This window comes from Castor canadensis, chromosome 9 (assembly GCF_047511655.1).
Source record: "Castor canadensis chromosome 9, mCasCan1.hap1v2, whole genome shotgun sequence".
Lineage (NCBI taxonomy): Eukaryota > Metazoa > Chordata > Mammalia > Rodentia > Castoridae > Castor > Castor canadensis.
The window spans coordinates 77,798,087-77,819,450 of record NC_133394.1 but is presented as its reverse complement, the minus strand read 5'-3'; the positions used below and the strand labels follow the sequence as shown (position 1 = coordinate 77,819,450).

At 35.5% G+C, this 21,364-nt stretch overlaps 1 long non-coding RNA gene across 1 annotated transcript in view; it reads right to left on the bottom strand.

Annotated features, from left to right (window-relative positions):
- LOC141410750 (uncharacterized) overlaps positions 1-21,364 on the bottom strand; it is a 64,009-nt gene that overhangs the window by 33,503 nt on the left and 9,142 nt on the right. The window contains exon 2 of the long non-coding RNA XR_012435537.1: positions 16,485-16,568. This is a non-coding gene — a long non-coding RNA (uncharacterized lncRNA). The remainder of the gene's footprint in view (positions 1-16,484; positions 16,569-21,364) is intronic.

The following is a 21,364-nucleotide window of genomic DNA, read 5'->3' as shown; positions in this document are numbered from 1 at the left end:
AATCAATAAAGACAACTACATGACAGGGATCACCACATATTTATCAATACTAACATTGAATGTTAATGGACCAAATTCCCCCATCAAAAGACACCAACTGACAAACTGGATTAAAAAGGAAGATCCAACAATCTGCTGCCTACAGAAGACCCACCTCGTTGACAGAAATAATCAGTGGCTGAGAGTGAAAGGTTGGAAGCAGATTTACCAAGCCAGTGGTTCCCAAAAACGTGCAGAGGTAGCAATACTTATCTTGGACAAAGTAGATTTCAAACCTACTCTGATCAAATGAGATAAAAAAGGACACTCCATATTACTAAAAGGGGAAATACACCAAAAGGAAATAACAATTATCAACCTATGTGCACCCAACATCAATGCACTCAATTTCACCAACCATACTCTGAAGGGCCTAAAAGCATATATAGACCCCAAAACAGTGGTAGTGGGACACTTTAAAATCCCCCTATCATCAACAGATAGGTCATCCAAACAAAAAATCAACAAAGAAATCCTAGAACTAAATCACACCATAGATGAAATGGACGTAGCTGATGTCTACAGAATATTTCATCCAACTTCTGCACAATATACATTCTTCTCAGCAGCCCATAGAGCCTTTTCCAAAATTGATCATATCTTAGGGCAAAAAGCAAACATCAGCAAATATAAGAAAATAGAAATAATACCATGCATTCTATCTGATCACAATGCATTAAAACTAGAAATCAACAACAAAAACAGCAGTAAAAAACACACAAATAATTGAAAGCTGAACAACACATTACTCAATGATGAATGGGTCACTAATGAAATAAAAGAGGAAATTAAAAGGTTCCTGGAAGTAATGAAAATGAAAATATGACCTACCGGAACCTATGGGACACAGCAAAGGCAGTCCTAAGAGGAAAGTTTATAGCCATCACTGCATATATTAAAAGGACAGAAAGATTTCAAATCAATGACCTAACACTACAGCTGAAACTCCTAGAAAAACAAGAACAAACAAACCCCCAAACAAGCAGAAGGAAAGAAATAATTAAGATAAGGGCTGAAATCAATAAAATAGAAACAAAAAAAAAGCCACACAAAGAATCAATGAAACAAAAAGCTAGTTTTTTGAAAAAATAAATAAGATTGACAGACCCCTGGCAAACCTAACTAAAATGAGGAGAGAAAAATCCCAAATCAGTAAAATCATAAATGCAAAAGGAGAGATAACAACAAACACCATGGAAGTCCAGGAAATTATTAGAGACTACTTTGAGAACCTATATTCAAATAAATTTAAAAATCTCAAAGAAATGGACAGGTTTCTAGAAACTTACAACCACCCAAAACTGAACCAAAAGGATATTAATCACCTGAATAGATCTATAAAACAAAAAGAAATTGAAGCAGCAATAAAGAGCCTCCCAAAAAAGAAAAGTCCAGGACCTGATGGATTCTCTGCTGAATTCTATCACACATTTAAAGAAGAACTAATACCAACGCTCCTTAAGCTGTTCCATGAAATAGAAAGGGAAGAAACACTGCCTAACACATTTTATGAAGCCAATATTACTCTCATCCAAAAACCAGACAAAGACACCTCCAAAAAGGAGAACTACAGGCCAATTTCCCTAATGAACATCGGTGCAAAAAATCCTCAATAAAACCGAATCCAACAACACATCAGAAAGATCATTCACCACGACCAAGTTGGCTTCATCCTAGGGATGCAGGGGTGGTTCAGCATACGCAAATCTATAAATGTCATACAATACATTAATAGAAGCAAAGAAAAAAACCACTTCATCATCTCAATAGATGCAGAAAAAGCCTTCAACAAGATCCAACATCCCTTCATGATAAAAGCTTTAAGAAAACTAGGAATAGAAGGAATGTACCTCAACATTATAAAGGCCATATATGACAAACCTACAGCCAACATCATACTTAATGGTGAAAAACTGAAACCATTCCCCCTAAAATCAGGAACAAGACAAGGGTGCCCACTATCCCCACTCCTATTCAACATAGTACTGGAATTTCTAGCCAGAGCAATTAGGTAAGAAGAAGAAATAAAAGGAATACAAATGGGTAAAGAAACTGTCAAAATATCCTTATTTGCAGATGATATGATCCTATACCTTAAAGACCCAAAAAAACTGTACCCAAAAACTCTTAGACACCATAAACAGCTACAGTAAGGTGGCAGGATACAAAATTAGCCTACAAAAAATCATTAGCTTTTCTATACACCAACAATGAACAAACTGAGTAGGAATACATGGAAACAATTCCACTTACAATAGCCTCAAAAAAAAAAATACCTATGTGTAAATTTAACAAAGGATGTGAATGAACTCTGCAAGGAGAATTACAAACTCCTGAAGAAAGAGATCGAGGAAGACTACAGAAGATGGAAAGACCTCATGTGCTCATGGATCGACAGAATCAACATAGTAAAAATGGTTATACTACCGAAAGCAATCTACATGTTTAATGCAATTCCCATCAAAATCCCAATGCCTTTCATCACAGAGATTGAAAAATCTATCTTAAAGTTAATTTGGAAACAAAAGAGACTGCAAATAGCCAAGGCAATACTTAGCAAAAAGAGTAATGCTGGAGGTATCACAGTATCTGACTTCAAACTATATTACAAAGTCATAGCAATAAAAACAGCACGGTACTGGTACAAAAACAGACACGAAGACCAGTGCAACAGAATAGAGGACCTGGATATGAATACACACAGCCATGCCTACCTTATTTTTGACAAAGGCACCAAAAACATACAATGGAGAAAAGACAGCCTCTTCAACAAATGTTGCTGGGAAAAGTGATTACCCATCTGCAAGAAATTGAAACTAGATCCATGTCTATCACCCTGTACTAGTATCAGCTCAAAATGGATCAAGAACCTAAATATCAGACCTGAAACTCTGAACTTACTACAGGAAAGAGCAGGAAATACTCTGGAACAAATAGGTATAAGCAAAGACTTCCTCAGTAGAACCCCAGCTGCCCAGCAACTAAGAGAAAGGATGAATAAATGGGACTTAATAAAATTAAAAAAGCTTCTGCACAACAAAAGAAATGATCTCTAAACAGAGTGGGAGAAAATATTTGCTAGCTATATATCAGACAAAGGACAGATAACCAGAATATACAAGGAACTTAAGAAACTAAACTCTCCTACAATCAATGAACCAATTAAGAAATGGGCAACTGAACTAAACAGAACTTTTTCAAAAGAAGAAATTCAAATGGACAAAAAACACATGAAAAAATGCTCACCATCTCTTGGCCATAAAGGAAGTGCAAATCAAAACCACACTAAGATTCCACATCAACCCTGTTAGAATAGTCATCATCCAAAACACCACCAACAACATGTGTTGGTGAGGATGTGGGGAAAAAGGAACCCTAATCCACTGCTGGTGGGAATGCAAGCTGGTGCAACCACTTTGGAAAAAAATTTGGAGGCTTCTTAAAAATCTAAATATAGACCTGCCATATGATCCAGCAAACCCACTCCTGGGGATATACCCAAAGGAATGTGACTCAGGTTACTCCAGAGGCATCTGCACACTCATGTTTATTGCAGCACTATTCACAATAGCCAAGTTACGGAAACAACCAAGATGCCCCACTACTGATGAATGGATCAAGAAAATGTGGTACTTGTACACAATGGAATTTTACTCAGCCATGAAGAAGAATGAAATCTTATCATTTGCAGTAAATGGATGGAACCAGAGAACATCATTCTGAGCGAGGTTAGCTGGGTTCAGAAGACCAAAAATCGTATGTTTTCCCTCATATGCGAACTTTAGATCTAGGGCAAATATAGCAATGTTGTTAGACTCGGATCACAAGAAAAGGGGAGAGCACATATGGGAGATATAGGAATAGGTAGAAAACCCAAAACATGAAAGCGTTTGATATTCCTACTCCAGATGAACTAATACAGAAACCTTAAAACAACAGGTTATCATGAGCAGGGGAACAGGAACCAATGTAAAGATCAGTTAGAGTTGAATCAACATGGAATGTAACACATGGGTACATGAGAGGAATAGTAGGAATCTTTCTGTATAGCTATCCTTAACTTAACTAGCAAAAATGCTTTGTCTTTCTTATTATGCTTATATCTTTTCTTCAACAAAATCAGTCACAAGGGCAGAACAGGACCTGCCTGAAACTGAGGGTGGGGGAGGGGGGAAGGGTGGAAAAATGACTCAAACAATGTATGTATATTAAAAAAACAACTAAGAATAACCTTGTATCTATGTGTACATATGAGTATCAGGATATATACATATACACACACATATAGATATATATCTATATACACATATATGTATATAGATATATATTACAAAACTATAATTTTTGTGACAAAAACTGTGATGATCTAAGACTTAAATGCATCTTTTCTTCTTTTATCACTGGCATGTTCTCCATTAGGACTCTTTTGATGATACTTCAAAATATCAACATTTTTGTAAGAATTGCTCCATTTTCAGATGGAGTCAGACATGGTACATTTTTCCTTACTTAGCAGAAGACAAGTATTCTCTAATATTTATTTTTTCATTTAAGAGAGTTTTATTCATTATTCATTAAAACTTTTTCAATAACATTTTTCTTTCTGTTATCTTTTTTTCTTTTAATTGATACATACTAATAATACACATTTGTGGAGTACAATGAGGAAATTTAATACCCATATATATGTGATGTGCATGATTAAATTAAATTACATGATTCCTATCTGGGTAATTAATATCGTCATCTCTTTATATAGTCACCATTTCTTTGTGTTTAGAGGCTTCAAACACCTCTCTTCTAGTATTTTATAAAACATATAATAGCTTGTTGCAAACTGTCAACATACGTGGAGATATGTAGACATGTTGATTTGCCGTGAGAATCCATGATTAGCCAAACATTGAATTAGGGCCTAATCCTATGAATCCCTAATTCAGAACTTGTGTAATTAAGAATCTGGACTTAGAAAGGGAGGTCATAAATTACAACTTTTGTGATTCTTCATGTCTCTGCTTAAGATCAGGGTTTCCAGCTATGATGACACCACAAATAAGAAGAGAAGGTGCTGGGGAGGCAAATTTGACACAATTTGGAGGACATTTCTCCAAGAGTCAACAAGTTTGTAAGGAAGACAGTTACTCGATTATCTCTTAATTAAAGGAAGAATGCTCAATTTGCAGTGAAAATTCCATAAGCAGGAATATCAAGGCCTTTTGTCATAGTTTACCAAGTGAAGATAAATTCCTGAACTAGACAGAGTGACAGAATCAACAGGGGGTAGTAGTTCTGAGACAAATCTAAAAACCAAGGCAGGTAGGCATTAGATGGTGATATAAGGGAAAGGGGGGATGATTCTGTGAGTGTTAGACCTGTGTGGTCAGTCAGTGATGTACACGGCTCTTTTAGCTGTCCTTCAGATTGTCCTTGACAAAAATACATAGATAAATACCTCCTAGAGATCTGAAGTACAATACTGTGCCTAGAACTAACAATACTAAATTGTTTACTTAAGATAGTACATCTCCTGTTAAGGCTTCTTACCACAATTTAAAAACATCCAAATGTGTGTTTTCTTTCAAAATGATCACTGTAGGAAGCTATGTTTATGGTATTACCATTGGGAATTCCACATTGCACACTGCTGTCAATATCAATGTCAGCTTATAAGTCTTCATTAGAGTCCGCAAATGCCTTACCCGTAGTAGGTGATCAATCTTTGAGTGGCTGATTCCTCGATTGATTGGTTGAAAATTCATTGATAGTTTGGTTACATGATATGAAATTGATAGATGACTCTTATTGCTCATAATATCTTGCAATCACTGAAAACTGCTTATGATAAATGTGAGAAGGGAAGCCAGAAAGAAGCTGCTGAATGTGCGGGGCCTCACAACCATAATGCCTAGTCTGCTTTTCATGTAGTCATTCCTTATCTTCCCTGTCTTCCACCGTCTCAGTTCCTACTCTTCCATGGCATCCTTGTGCCTTTGATAATTGTAAAACCTTGTTCTTACTCTGTCTCTTACAGAGAAGCACATTCTTTTTTTGGTTTTAAATAATGTAGGAGCTCTTTGTTTTGCTAGCAACTCATGGAAGCTTTTTATGTAAGGCAATGTTACATGACAGTTCTGAAAAATAAAGCTCATCAACTCTAAAAATATAATACTTTCAGGTTCAGGTATTTTATTCTTTCAGTAATAATGGAAATGTCTATTTTTATAATGAAGGGTACATCATTTAAAATGCAAAATATTAATGGTTTTAATGAAAATTACAGCATAAATAAATGTCATGCCCTTGAAGCGGTTTCCCGAAATAAACATCTTACTGATTTCTATTTTTATATTTCAATTTGAACCATCTGTTGAGTCTTCACCAAATATATTAAAATCTCATGTTTCAGGTTACAAATATTATATATTCAATTTTAAAACTGGAAAATAATGATTTAAACAGTACAGATGGGATTGAAGCTTAATAAGAAAGCAGCTCAAATTGTACTATAGATGATGAATGGAAAGCTAGCCAGAAATTGAACTTGCAAATGTCTGGACTCCTACTAGGCATTTCCTGCACATTCAAAGCTCATCACAAAAATCTTCAATTAGCACCAGAGGACATTGAAAAAAGAAAAAGAGAGTGTTAGTGTGCACTGGATGCAGATGCTGCTACCAAAGAAAGGCGCAATGGCATGCCAGCTTACACAGACAGCAACTTTGTTTTATGTGTGAAATCTGCATATTAAGAAATTTGGATATTTACAACTCTCTTTTCAGTATTCATTAAATGAAAAAGTCCACTTCTTACAACCTTCATTTTTTTGTAAGTTACATACTTACACAATTGCATTTTATTAAATTCTGAAGGTCATAAGGTCGCTTATTTTATTCAGGTATATAAAATATTAAATCTTAATATGTGACTAGTGCTAAAAATACACCTTCTTATGATGAAGTTTTCAGAATTAATGCTCGTGATTGAAGTAGTTCATTTAATATACAAATATGTTGTTAATTATTACTACACAGGGCTATCGATTTTCATTAAGAATTATTTCCTCTTAATCTCTACAAAAGGTCATTATGTTTAATTCCAGAAAGAAAGGCAAAACTGTAAACATTTGAGCCAACCCAATATTCAATTCGCTCTAAGAAAATAATTCATTTCACATATAGGCTCGTCAGGTTGTTTTTATTAACATGCTTATACAAATAAAATATTACTATTGATGGGCATACTAAACCAAATAGTAAAATAATAAATGGATTTGCCATTTCTATATTACTAAATACGTGGTAGTTTTTATAGAGGTGTTGTTAATTGAAAGTCTTTGAGACTATTAATTTTCAGCCTGGCACTTCAGTTCTTTGGAGGTAATTAGAAAAATATATTTGGATACTTCAGATACATCCTCAGTGCATGCTGAAACTTGTTCAAAATATCACACTATAGAACCCAGTAGGCTTAACTAACAAAATTTGGTTTTATTTATTCACCAGGAATATTGAATTTGTGACGTTGATTCATGTTTTTCTAGCTCATGTGAGATTGTTGGCTCAACAAAATATTTTAATTCTTAATTATTTTATTTCCCTATGAAAAATATGCATCACTGATCTTGAGGTAATTTTACATAGTGTTCCAACCATTCATAGGAGGATAGAAGCCTACAATGGACTAATAAGCATAAAGAAGTTGACTGAAATTAGTTAAAGAAAGTTTATTAACTTGAAGGAAGAAAAGTGAAAAATAGCACAAGTAACTCTTCTCTGTTTGGAAGATGTCATTCCATTAGTTAGTAACTCACTGTGGTAGCAACACACCATACTCAGAAGGAAGTGTGAAGTACAGTCAGGAATACAATTTCTCCCATTGGGTAGGAATCTGTGGTATATGAAGATGTCAGTGTTTCTTATGAAAATAAATGACCAGCTAAGATACACCTGGGAACTGTTTACCAGTTCTATTGATTGTCATTCCTTGACCATCACAGGGATATAGTTTTCAATCAGCTGGAGTATTTGGATGTAATGGGACATAGAATGGGGTAAGGAAGATGTTAACATTAGTATAATTATGTGGTCACCAGCAATTATAGAAATCACAATGGAATGGTTACACATTGTTTCTTATTTGCTCTGATATCTATCTTCCATCTATCTATTGTCTACTATCGATCAATTTTTCTTATATGCAATCTATAATTTCTTATTTTCCCCAAGATGTAGTCTTTCATAATACTTTAAATAAGGTACATTTCTGAACTATGTAGTTTTTTTCACATTTGTGCAAGAAAAGCATGAGATTCATCCAGCAAAAAATTATTTCCCAGACATGAATAGAGTAACAATTGGAATCTTGGATTTCCCAGTTTGGGAAGAGAGTGAATATGTTTTCCTTAATAACTGTGTAGTTACACCATGTCATATGGGAGCATACTACACTTATTAATTAGAGTTTTCACTATGTCTTGAAGGATTGACCTGTCAGATAGGATATATTCCAACAATATGTGATTTCTATTCATTGAGTTGCCCTACATGCATTATAAGAAATGACAAGTAAAAATGCATTCTTTAGATCTCCTTGCATATAAGGTCGTAGATGACATGTGGGTTCTAAGATTCAGAAATACCTGTGTAACATTTAGATGTGAGGTAGCCACCATGTTTTTCCTGTTTCTGCTTTTTGTGCAGTAAGCATCTGCTATTGTTTTCCTTTGGTGTAAGTTTGTAATCTTGTAGACATCTTATTCATGCACATTTCCATGATTTCAGTAGCATTTGAACATGGAGCAGTCTGTCAGTTGTGGGCATTCCCTTGTTTTGCTGCCTCCTTAGAAGTATAGGGTGGTGATGTTGCAAAGGTGAGAGCTGTGGGAACAGCTCCAATTGGGATACTTTGTTCACTAGTCCTAATAATGTCAGACCCATACAAGAAAACATTAAGCTAAAGACAATGAATATGTACAGAAAAGGTCCCCCAAACCAGAACTCATAAGTTGGAGATAAAATGTAGTGTCTTGCTTCCAATGCTCACTGGCCAGGTAAAACTGTGACTGTATATACCCTAGGGTACAGACATGAAATGTAAAAGCACAATTTAATAAACTTCACAACATGACAAAATAAAAATAAACCATGTCTTAGTCAGTGTGACTTACCATAACAGAAATGCCATAATCTTGATGGCTTAAACTGCAGAAATTTAGTTACAGTATGGAGGTCTGGAAGTTCAAGTTCTAAACCCTACTAGAAACCAGGTGTAGTATTGCATGCCTATAATCACAGCACTCAGGAGGTTGAGGCCAGCCTGTGCTACACAGTGAGCTTAAGACAAGCCTGAGCTATATAGAGAGTTCAAGGCCAGCCTGAGCTACCATAGTGAGACCCTATCTCAAAAAAAAAAATGCTAGCAGACCCAATGTATGGTAGAAACTTGTTTCCTGGTGTGGAGGTGGCTGAAATGAATGAAGAAAAACTCTCTTGTCTCTTCTGATCAGCACACTAATCCTTTTTTTAGAGGCCTTACTTTCATGAGCTAATTACTTCCCCAAAGCCCCACAGCCTAATACTATCACACTGAGGATTAGGATTTCAAAATATGAATTGAATTTTTGGAGGGTGACATAAATATTCAGTTAGTATATATAGAAATATACTTTTCTATATATGTAAAATTTTTAAAATACATCAGCAAAAATTTAAAAATCCTCATGATATTGAATTCTGTATATAAATTTACAGGGTGTAACTATAGCAGTGCACGAAGGAAAAGATATAGCTCTAAGTAGTTAAAAGCAAAAAAAGATAATAATATGCAAATTATACTATCCACTCATGAAGTTAAAAAATAATCTCAAAATACCCACCAAGGAAATAATGATTTTTGATAGAACTCATCAGAATCTAAAAAAGATCTTTTCATACAATAAGACAAGGTAATAGATAAACCATTATCTAACTAATTAAATAAAAGAATAAGTATTTTTAAACGTGACTATAATATAAGTATCTTTTTTTTCTATCTCTGTCTCTCTGGTCCTCTGCGTTTTTCTGCTAAGATTATTTCATTAATGTTTATTAAGTACAAACATTTTGGTTTTGGTTGTAACTGAAAGAATGTGCTCGCTGTCTTCTGTTCTTTAGAGGTTTTTTTGTTGTTGTTGATATCTGCTATGTTACAGTTGAATATCTTTGCTGTGTGGGTGCTGAGTGTATGTGGGTGCCCTGCAGTGAAATAAAATACACAGTTTAAATACAGTTTAAAGGTACTTTATGCTACATTATTTAGGCTGCCTATTGAATCCATTCTAGTCATTAATACAAATTTAATATACTTCTTGTTCTAAGGTTCTTTCTCTACTCTCCATGACATACTGTGAATGCAAGTGTTATTACTTCTTAAGAGTTCTTGCAGAGTTTACCCCAGGTGTGAGTTCAGAGTCTTTGAGAAGTAGATGATACTTTAGGATGAGAAGTGACTGAGACTTCAGTGGACAAAGCTTGCGAAGGATGGTGGGAGGCACGGGACAATGGAGCCTTCCAGTCACAAAGCATATGGACTTCTGTGAAGGAGAAGGGGAAGGGAGGCTGGTCAAGACAAGTCTCTGACTTCAGGATGATTCTAGCAAAGCTTCAGTCAGGCCGATAAGGAAATTTTATGCAGGAAAGCAGACACATTATTACTTTAAGTATAAGTATGCTTATTTATTTGCTGAAAATACCCTGCAGGATGTATGAACTTGGAGGTACACCTGGGGCCATCAGCGCTACTCATAGCAGAAGACACCAAATTTCCATTGTTCATTGTTCAGTGCATGACTCAGGGCTGCAACCACCTGACCTGTGGTTACCTCAGCCAAACGCTGCTTCTGTTCATGGATGTGTGGCAGCTTCGTCTTTCCTCACTCAAGGCCCTCAGTTCATCTTTTCTCTTCTGAAAGGTCTTATGGTATGCTTTCTCACTGTGAGTTATAATATCATCTTTATATAAAAGTCAAATTTGGCTGACATAAAATTATTTTGTCATAAATTATTTCCCAGGCTACCTGGTACTTAGTCACCATTCATCTGCTGTGATTGACCTGGACATCTAAGAATTTCTTTCCTCTCTGTCTCTCTCTCTGTCTCTCTCTCTGTCTCTCTCTCTCTCTCTGAAACTTTCTTTATCCTTGAAGTCCAGAAATTTTGCAGAGGGTTATGTTGGGACTGTCATCTAAGTAAGAAACAAAACAAAACAAAACAAACCCAATGATATCCTTTTTCTATTTTTACTTTCAAGGCTAACAGTATTTCTGGCAATCTGTTCAGCTATTTAGATCTATTACTCAGAGACAGTGAGTGTAAGTTGATTTCTTTTTGTCTCTCTTCCATATCTATAATCCTCTCAATATTTCTTATCTTCATTTATTTCTGCTATTTTTTTCTTATTTGTCCTTTGTGCTCCTACCTGTATTTTCAGCAGTACATCTCCTTTGTGTAGTTTTCAATATGACTTTATTCTGTCATGATTTTTTTTCTCTCTTATTCCCTGAGCTGTGCCAGCTTGTTTCAAACCATCTGCCATCTCTCTGATCTTTCGTGATCACTACTTTGAGTTCCTCCAAAAAATAGTACATGGATCATTGCATTTTGTTTTTATTTGGGAAACTATATTTGGTCAAATTTTTTTCATCTGCTTCATGGTGCTATTTTCCAAGTCAAAATTATTCTTGTATGCCATGTATTCTGGCTTTAATTTTTCTCTTCTGATTTGAAAATTATGCCTTGTATGTTGGCCTTTTTCAAAATCCATTCATCCTTGAGAGATGTAATCTCTTTTGGCCTCCACTGCTTATTTCTGAGAGGTTCGTGGGGAAGAAACAGAAAAGGAGAGCTGAGCGCTCACAGCTCCCTGTGACCGATGAGCCCACTGTGTGCAGCTGCGCTACTCCCACAGGACTTCTTCTCACACTGTCCCTATCCTTTCTTCCCCACACGACTTTATTCAGAGTGAGCACTCCACAGTGAGGCCATCCACACTTCCCAACCTAACCTGCTCTCTCCTTCTCCTGTCACCAAAACCACTGAGGGCAATGTCTAGCAGCAGTGTCTTCATCCTCTCCTACTTGTAATTAAAGTCCTCTTTCATCTGAGCACCACAGTCCACAGGGTCCTCTCTAGGTATTGCTCCACCTTCATACATTTGGCAGTTACACACACACACACACACACACACACACACACACACACACACCACTGCCACCACCAACACCATTCCTGCCCCTGCCCAGGCTCTGTTTTGTGGTTATAGATGTCTTCTACATGGTTTGTTCTGTTTCTTTTTGTACTTGTCAAATTTGGATGAGTTCTGTGTGGAGAACAACCATCATCGTACTGAGGATGCTGTGAATGTCTCTCCTCTTTCCTTTACCAAGATGAAGGCTCAGAATTGTCAATACTAGGAGAGTTGAGTTCCACACTTGCATGTGAAAATAAAAAGAGTTTATGTGTTGCTTAGCAAATAGGTAGACAGATACCCATTTTTTGTGTCAGCACTGGAGTTTGAACTCAGTACAGGGCCTTGTACTGACTAGGCAGGCACTCTACCACTTAAATCATGGTTCCTCCCCTTTTTACTTAAGTTATTTTTTGAATAAGCTCTCACTTTTATGCGTGGACTGACCTGGAATATGATCCACCTATTTATACTTTCCATGTAGCTGGGATTATAGCCATGAACTGTCACACCCAATTTACTTTAAATGTACAATCTAGAGAACCATAATGAATAAGTGTACACATGATGCCTCTGACATTCAAACAAAATTGAAAAGGTGATACACAGTTAGCCTCTCAAGGTTTAATTGCCCCAGAATATACACTTTGATGTGGTTCAGATATATTTTGAGACAATAAGTAGAATGAGTGATTAGATTCATGAAAGTTCTTTACAGTTGTTCTCAGGGGATTACCATTTATAATAAAAGCCTGTCTTATCATGTTTTAACTATCCATTCCTGTATCTCTGAACTCAGAATGTAGCATCTTCACATTACCATGGCAATTTTTGGCATGCCATCACCCCTCTCACCCCTCTATGTAAAGCCATGGAAAGTACTAAGGATCAGATTAGATCTCACCAGGCAGGAGCTCTTATGTGAGAAGTGAAGGAAGCATGAAAATCACAGCCATTCTTTTGGCAGAGCTGAACAGATAAGTACTCTAAATAATCATGATATTTTGTGGAAACCTTTCAATGTTTTTCTGAACATCATTTGCCTGAGGATGGGTTCAGGAGAGACCCTTACTAGTACTTTATGGTCTTCCTGGTGGACGGTAACTTTCAGAGTCTATGAAGGGGGCAGTCTTCCTGTAGCAAGCAGCATTTACCACTGACCTCAAGCCAATGCCTGTCCCAGGGTTTTATAAACAGTTAATTGAATATTTTGAGCTATTTACTTGAAATATCTTTAAAGTTCTCTTTTATTGGCTGAGCTCTGAATGATAGACTGCCTAGAGCTCTTCGGTATTTATTTGTTGTCCATTGGAAGATTTGGATTAAATATTTATGTTGCAGTATCATGGCATAGTAACAACATGACCATTGATCTTTCCATTTGCTTAAATTAACGATTTCTAATAGCCAATATTTTAATGAGACAAGATTTTAGAATTCCTCATTTTTATAGACTTTCTGTGAAATGAAGCAATAACTTATTTAAATCCTCATGCAGCCAGTCAATTAGTGGCATTACACAAAATATGATATTGAGCGACTGAGTCTGACATACTCAATTGCTCTGGAACATGTAAACTAGGGGTAATTGCACACTATGTCTTTGCAAACCCAGCGCTTCTTCCTCCTACTTCTACCAATAACACAGCTCACAGGAGAAAACTCTAAGGCAGCTTGTTCTTCAACTTGGGTGGTAAATAGGTACATTTATGAATATTTCAGTTGTTCACTATTAAAATTGTTAGCCACTTTAAGTTAATACATCTTTACAGTCTTAATTTTTTCTACACCCTTTTCTGAATCTCACACAAAGATGAGATGTGACTGTAAACAGAAATGGGTTCTCTCTACATCCCGTTTCTGCCTACCTGATTCAGGTCCATGCTCATCAATGAAGACTTTGTGGACAAATTGACACCACTCCCCCTCTTCTAACAGTCATTGATAGACCCTTTATTGAACAGGTGATGTTGAGCAATGTATAAAATTTACTTTTTCAGTAGTTGAATTTATTGTTATCTATGACAGCTCTTGAAAATATTTTGGTCTGAATTCATGCATTTTTTTGTTTTCCTGTAATTAATAAAACAATTTGTTTCCAATTTTTTGTTGGTGATTTTACATTTTTTTTTATCAATTGTGTCTGTAGATTGTTTTGCAGCCATTACAGTGACAAAGTCTGTCCTTTATCAAACACATCATGCTCTTCTCTTCAGAAGGTCTCAACCCTGACTGCCACCCTTACTAGGCTTGCATAGCCCAATTTTATCAAGAATCCCCCTTTCTTTACAGAGAATCCTCCATCCTTGATATGTGTTCATTCTCAAGATCTGACCAAATTCTTAATTCCCCATCCTCCAAATCTGATCACCCTGGATGCCTTTAGCAAGAACACTGTCAGGTCAGGACAGCAAGAATCACCTATCCTTGTGGTCTCTTCTTGCTAATTTTTCATTCACTGACACTCACTCTGCTCACCGTGAGTCCCCACTGTCTGCACAGTGTGTTCAGAGATGAGGCTCATCTCTCTCTTCTGGTATGTTAGTCCCTACATCCATTACAATTGTCCTGAATAAATTCTTCCTTACATTAATACTTTTTTTTTGTTTAGCAATAAGTATGCTGTAAAAAGTCAAACAACTTGTTTGTCAATCAGTTTATGAACTATCTGTCCCATTTTCATGTCCTTTGAAAATTTAGTAAGCATCGATGTCCTTTTTCAAGATAATAAAAAGCAGTATCAAAGAAAAAAGAAAGTTGAAATAACCAAACATCACACTTGAATTAACTAGAAAAACTAGAGCAAACATCCTAAAGGCAGTAGAAGGAAGGACATAATAAAGACCAGAACAGAAATAGAGACTAGACCATGCTTGGCAGTTTAGGACTATAATCCCAGCTATTTGAGAGTCAGAGAGTGCCATCACAGTTTGAGGCCAGCCCAGTCAAAATGTTAGTGAGACCCCATCTCACAACTAAGCTGGTTTGGCAATATGTGTCTGTAATCCCAGCTACTAGAAAACATTTGGAGAAAAATCAAGGTCCAAGGCCAGATCTGGACAAAAATCTGAAACCCTACCCAGCAAAAGAGGGCTGGAGGCATGGCTCAAGAAGTAGAGTACTTATCTGATAATGGGGAGGCCCTGGGTTCACACCCCAGTACCACAAACACAATAAAAAAGAAAGAAGATAGAGTGCAAGAAAATGGAGAGTGAACAAATAATCAAAAAGATGGATGGAAGTAAGAGATTTTTTTGGAATAAGATAGACTAATATTTAAATGCACTAAAACAAAGAAAAGATCCAAATAAATAAAATCAGAAATGAAAAGGAGACATTTCAAATGGTTACAGACAAATACAATAGGGCCAACAGATTGCATATCATGGAAGAAAGTGATGAATCCCTAGACAGACAGCCCACTGGATTGACTCAGGGAACTGGCAGAGCATCTGAACAGACAGTAGTGAGTAATGACGAATTGTTACAAAAATTCTCTGATCAAAGAAAAGCCCAGGAACCAGGTAGATTCACTGCTGACTTTTACTACACACTGAAGGAAAAAAAATAATTAGTGCTAACTCTTTTCAAATAATTCCAAAAATCTGAATCCTAACTGATTCTATGAGGCTAGCATTACTCTAAGACCAAAACCAGACAAAAACACAACAGAAACAGCAAACTGCAGGCCACCAACATTGATGAAAGATAGGTACAAAAAAGCTCAAAACAGTACTTACAAACTGAATTCTATTACACCACATTCACCATGAGAAAGTGGGATCCATCCCAAGGATGGGAAAGTGCTCCAACATAAGAAAATCTATAAACATGATATACCACATTAACAGAATGAAAGATAAAAGGCATATGCATGTCTCAATAGATACAGAGAATAACATGACAAAATTCAGCATCCTTTCATTATAGATATCTCATAAATTGAGTTTAGAGGGAAGACATCTGAACATAATAAAAGTCATATATGAAAACCACATAAAAGCTAAAAACTTTCTTTTATTGGCAGTATTGGTTTTTGAACTCAGGACCCTGCCACTTGAGCCATACCTCCAGTCTTCCTTATTTTTCAGATAGACTCATACTTTTTGCCTGGGGTCAGCCTTAGAACAAGATCCTCCCACCTATGCTTCTTCATAGCTGGTATTACAGACATGAGTCAGCACACCTGGCTTGCTGGTTACTAACTTTTTGTCTGGACTGACCTTTACTGCTGTCCTCCCAGTCTGCTTCCTTGAGTAGCTGTGATTATAGAGGTAAGCCATCAGAGCCAGCCTTAACAGCTTCTCCTGTAAGATCAAGAACAAGACAAGGATGTCTACTCTTGTCATTTCTACTCAATATAGTACTGCAAATGTTATCCAAAACAATGAGGCAAGAGAAAGAAATAAAAGGCATGTAAATTGGAAAATATGTTAAACTATTCTTGTTCACAGACACGATTATCTTATCTATAAATAACTTTACCAATAGCACCAAAAAGCTGCTGAAACTAATCAATAAATCAATAAATCAAAATAGGTAAAGTTGTAGGATACAAGAGCAACATGTAAAAATCAGTAACACTTCTAGATATGAGTTATCTGAAAAAGAAATTAAAAATCCTCTGTATAATAGCTATAAAATATAAAACACTTCAGAATAAATTTAATCAAAGAGATGAAAAATCTGTGCACTGAAAACTATTAAACTTCATGAAAGAAATCAAAGATACGAAAATGGAAGTTACCATGTGTTTATGAAATGGAAGAAAAGAATTGTTAAGATGTTCTTGGTACCCTATGCAATCTATAGACTCAATGCAAATCTCTATCATCATTCCAATGACATTTTTCAAACACATGGAAAAAATAGTTCTAAAATTTGTATAAACCATACTTAAAACTGCTTGTTTCTTTGACTGTAGCAAGTTTATTTACAAATCCAAAAATTTAGAAAACAAAAACAATATCAGGAGATTTTAAATTCACACCTTGAAATACTACTTATTCAGCAATGAAAAAACATATATACACATAGATGAATTTTTAAATCCTTTTGCTAATGAAAGCTATTAGTCACAAATCCTGTGCACCGTATAATTTAATTCATGTGATTCAAAAGCACATCAGAGATTGCCTGAGGCCCAGAAAGAAAATTGACTACAATGGAGCAGGAGATGTAGAATTTTTACCTTGATGGTGGTAGTGGATGCACAATTGTTAAAATTATCTAATTGTATACTTATATGTGTCCTTTTAAAAAAGGACCTCACATGAGTGGAATCACAAAGTATTTGCCTTTTTATGACAGAGGGTTTCTTTTATTTTAGGCAAAGTAAAAGCCTCAGTAATGATGACATAGTAAGAACAGCAAAATCCAAGTAATTACTATTTGTGAACTTGTTGAACAAATTTATTATTCACAGTTCCTTCTAATACTACATCTGTAGTATTTTTCTGAAGATATATTTTCAACACATTCTTATTATTTTTGATGTTTAAATTGCTCATAATATTCTCAAAATTTCATGTTATACTTAATAAATTGCCCTATTCAATTGATGTGATTCTGCAAACGACAATATTTTTCAGCAAGGCAACATTCTGCCCCTGTGCTGAAGTACTTGGAAGCCTCCAATACAGATCTCATCTGCTAATTGAAATATAATCCTGATTACTGATTCTGACTTTAATACATGGTACAAATTTATTTAATAAAAAATAAGAGTGCCATAAAAGTTTTATTATTATTTGAGAAGTAATGTAATTCCAAAAGACAATTACAGACACTCAAATGTAGAGGCTAAATACACTGGTCCAGTGCGAAGCCCATTCTACATAGTTCAGCTCTCATGGGGAGAAATCAAATTTCCTACACTGACCTCTTGCAACCAAACCTCCCAACAGTGTTGTAAACAAGTTCTATCACCTACCTGCATATCATGTCATGCTGTATTGAGTATTCACACAAAACCATTCCCCAGCGACCAAATAAAACAACATAGAGAACTCCCTGCAATCTTTGTTAAACTTTTTTTTATCAGCATATTATTGTAGAATAGAGGGTACAATGTCACGTTTACAAAAGTGCTTACGCTATATCTTAGTTAAATTCACCCCTTTCATCATTCTCTTTTATCCTCCTCCCTGATTCTTAGAACAGTTTCCACAGGTCTCATTGTTCCATGAGTACCTATTATTTCCACCATATTCATTCTCCTTATATCCTCCCCCTTCCACTGATACAAACCCCCAGAAAGGACCTGATTTACCTTCCTGTCCTTCATTTTTGAGAAGAGACATTTTTGTTGAAGATAGCTGTACAGGGAATTTCATTATGACATTTCCATGTATGTATGTATTATATTGTAATTTGGTTCATATCGTCCATTTTTCCCTTTTTACCTTAGTCTCCTTCTTCTGGTGCTTATGGTTTAAATATTCTATATTCATTTTTGTGTAGAAAGTACGTCAATCATATTCACCTTCTGTACATCCTTCTCTTAACCTCCACCCCTCCATTAGTATCCTTCCCTTAGCGGGAACTGTTTAACATTCTTGTTCTTCATTGTTTAGGTGTCTGTCCATTGTATAGTGGGATTTTTTGCCTTGGTATTATACCTGAACATACATTGTGCTTTAAAAAGTGAGAAGCAATGCAGGAAAACAAGTGAGCAGAAAACCTTACCCAAGGGATTTACATAAAGTCTAAGCATTGTTGTTGACCTATGTAATAGCAGAAATTAAGCCTCTCCTTCCCTCAGTCCTTCAAAGAAATAAAACTATCAACCTCTAATGAAAATAGAAATAATAGTTCCAAATCCATATCTTGGAAGTAAGTTTGGTGTACTGTGGGGAAGAATAAAAATGCACAGGTAAAAAGACATTTATGGATAAATAATTTGATTTTATCAAATTTTAACTTTGGAAGTAGCCTTTAGCTTTGGGACACCCAATTGCATTTAGTGATGCTAAAATCATACTGTATGTATGTGTGAGAACTACCAAACTAACTGGCAAAAGTAGAGAAACATTTACTTTTAATTAAAAATGTTCATCAGTGCACAGGATTTTGTTTAGAAAAATGTTTTTAAACCCATTTTTTTCTCAAATAATTTTGATGCCAGTTCAGATATGAGTATTTTATGATACACAGAAAACAACTTGATATTTTAATATTTTGAAATATTAGGATACTATTTATTATGTATTTAATAATATTAGAGAGAAAATAAATCTTATTTCCCTGCCTTACAAGGTATTATTATTAACCATTACACTGAACTAAGGTCCAAATAAAAGTAACCTCTCTCTGTGTCTCTTTCTTCCCTTTCACTTCTCCCTTACTGCTTTTCTTAAAAATAATTACTAAGCTCATCAAATGAAAAATCCAACTAGGAAACACTTATCAATGACCTCTAAACAATGCATGTGTGTGGAAATGTTATTTGCTCCTGTTTCTGTTGCCTTAGTCTCTTCCTTCTAGTCCCACTTCTACCAATTTAAAATGGAATTCTTTAGTAAATTCAAATGCAGTGACTTCTATCCATTTAATCTAGTCAATATAGTTCTTGGAGAAATATAACTTTCAGAAAGACTTGCTTATGAGTATGAAAAGCCTTAAAATACATACTTAGAAATGAATATGGTGCTTTCTGGACTTTTATATTTAAGAAGTCAGTTTGACCCAGCAATATTATTTCTTAGAAATTGCCCCGAATATAAGTTGTTATACATGACAATGCATATGCACAAATCTCTTCATTTCAAGATTGTGTGCAGTTATAAACTGTTAGAAAAAACTAAATGTGCAGAAATGGCTGAGTGGTCAAGTCCTAATGCATCTATTCCAGGAAGTCCTCCTATTACAGTTATGGAGAGAACTCCAGCATATGCTGTTAGGTGAAAACAAAATGCCAAACATATCTGTATGTGCTGCCCATTACACAAGAAGGGAATCAAAGAAAACAGATATGAGTCTTCCTATTTACAGAAAACATAAATTGGACACTAATGAGATTTGTTACTTACAGTTCTGCAAGGGAACAGTGAAACGAGAGATGATGGAAGTGATAAATGTTGTTTACCCTTCTTTGAATATAATAGATTTTCATAGAGGTCTAACACTGAGACACACAAACAAACTAAAGAAACAATTGAAATCACAAATTATGGGAAAATGTAAAGGCACTAACAGTAACACTTGAATGAGATATGAGCGACAAATATAGTCACAACAGAAGTAAACTTTGGTCATTTTTGAAAATAACATTTGACTGCCTATAATAATATGCAAAACAAGAACTGAATTTAGATTTTGTATTCTAGTTAGGAAATAAGTTTCAAGTTACAGTTAGTGATTCTGAAACTATGTGCCCACTAAGGCTAAACAAAGTGTATACACTTTGTGTATATATATATCACCAGATCCAGGCTTACCATAGACAGAAAGAACCTAAAAATGAGGAACGGGAAATGGCTAGAATGAGCCCAGTGGTGTTGGACTGAATTGCAAGTATCAGTTTGAATTCGTGGTTTAGTTATATATACAGATACAGGTTGGCTAATACAGAATTCAGCGCAGATTATGGATGGGTTTGTGTTAGTGTGTACAGCTTTATTTCCTAGCTTACTGCTCACAGGGCATGGAAGCAATGACACAGCAGCATCAATGTCCACACCATTGGTTCTAGGGCTAAGGCAGAGAACATATAAGCTGGGTCAGCATTAATATGATAACATTGTAAGAAAATGTTCAAAAGACAATGGAAACTTACTGAAAAGGCACAGGTGTCAGGAAGAAATTCTCAATGGCACAAAGCTTTGGTAATTTTAGCAGCAAAATAAATGCCACTATTGTTTTATAACCAATTAAATAAATATTCATAAGCTCATACTGACATAAATAAATAATTGAATGAAAAAGTAGGGGTGATGGAAAATTACATGAAGAGTTCCCAGATAATAAATGTAAAAGGTTTTGGGCACTAGTGGCTGACCCCTGTAATCCTAGCTACCCCAGAGGCAGAGATCAGGAGGATTGCAGTTCTAGTCCAGATGGGTCAAAAAGTTTGCTAGACCTCATCTCAACAGAAAAAGGTGGG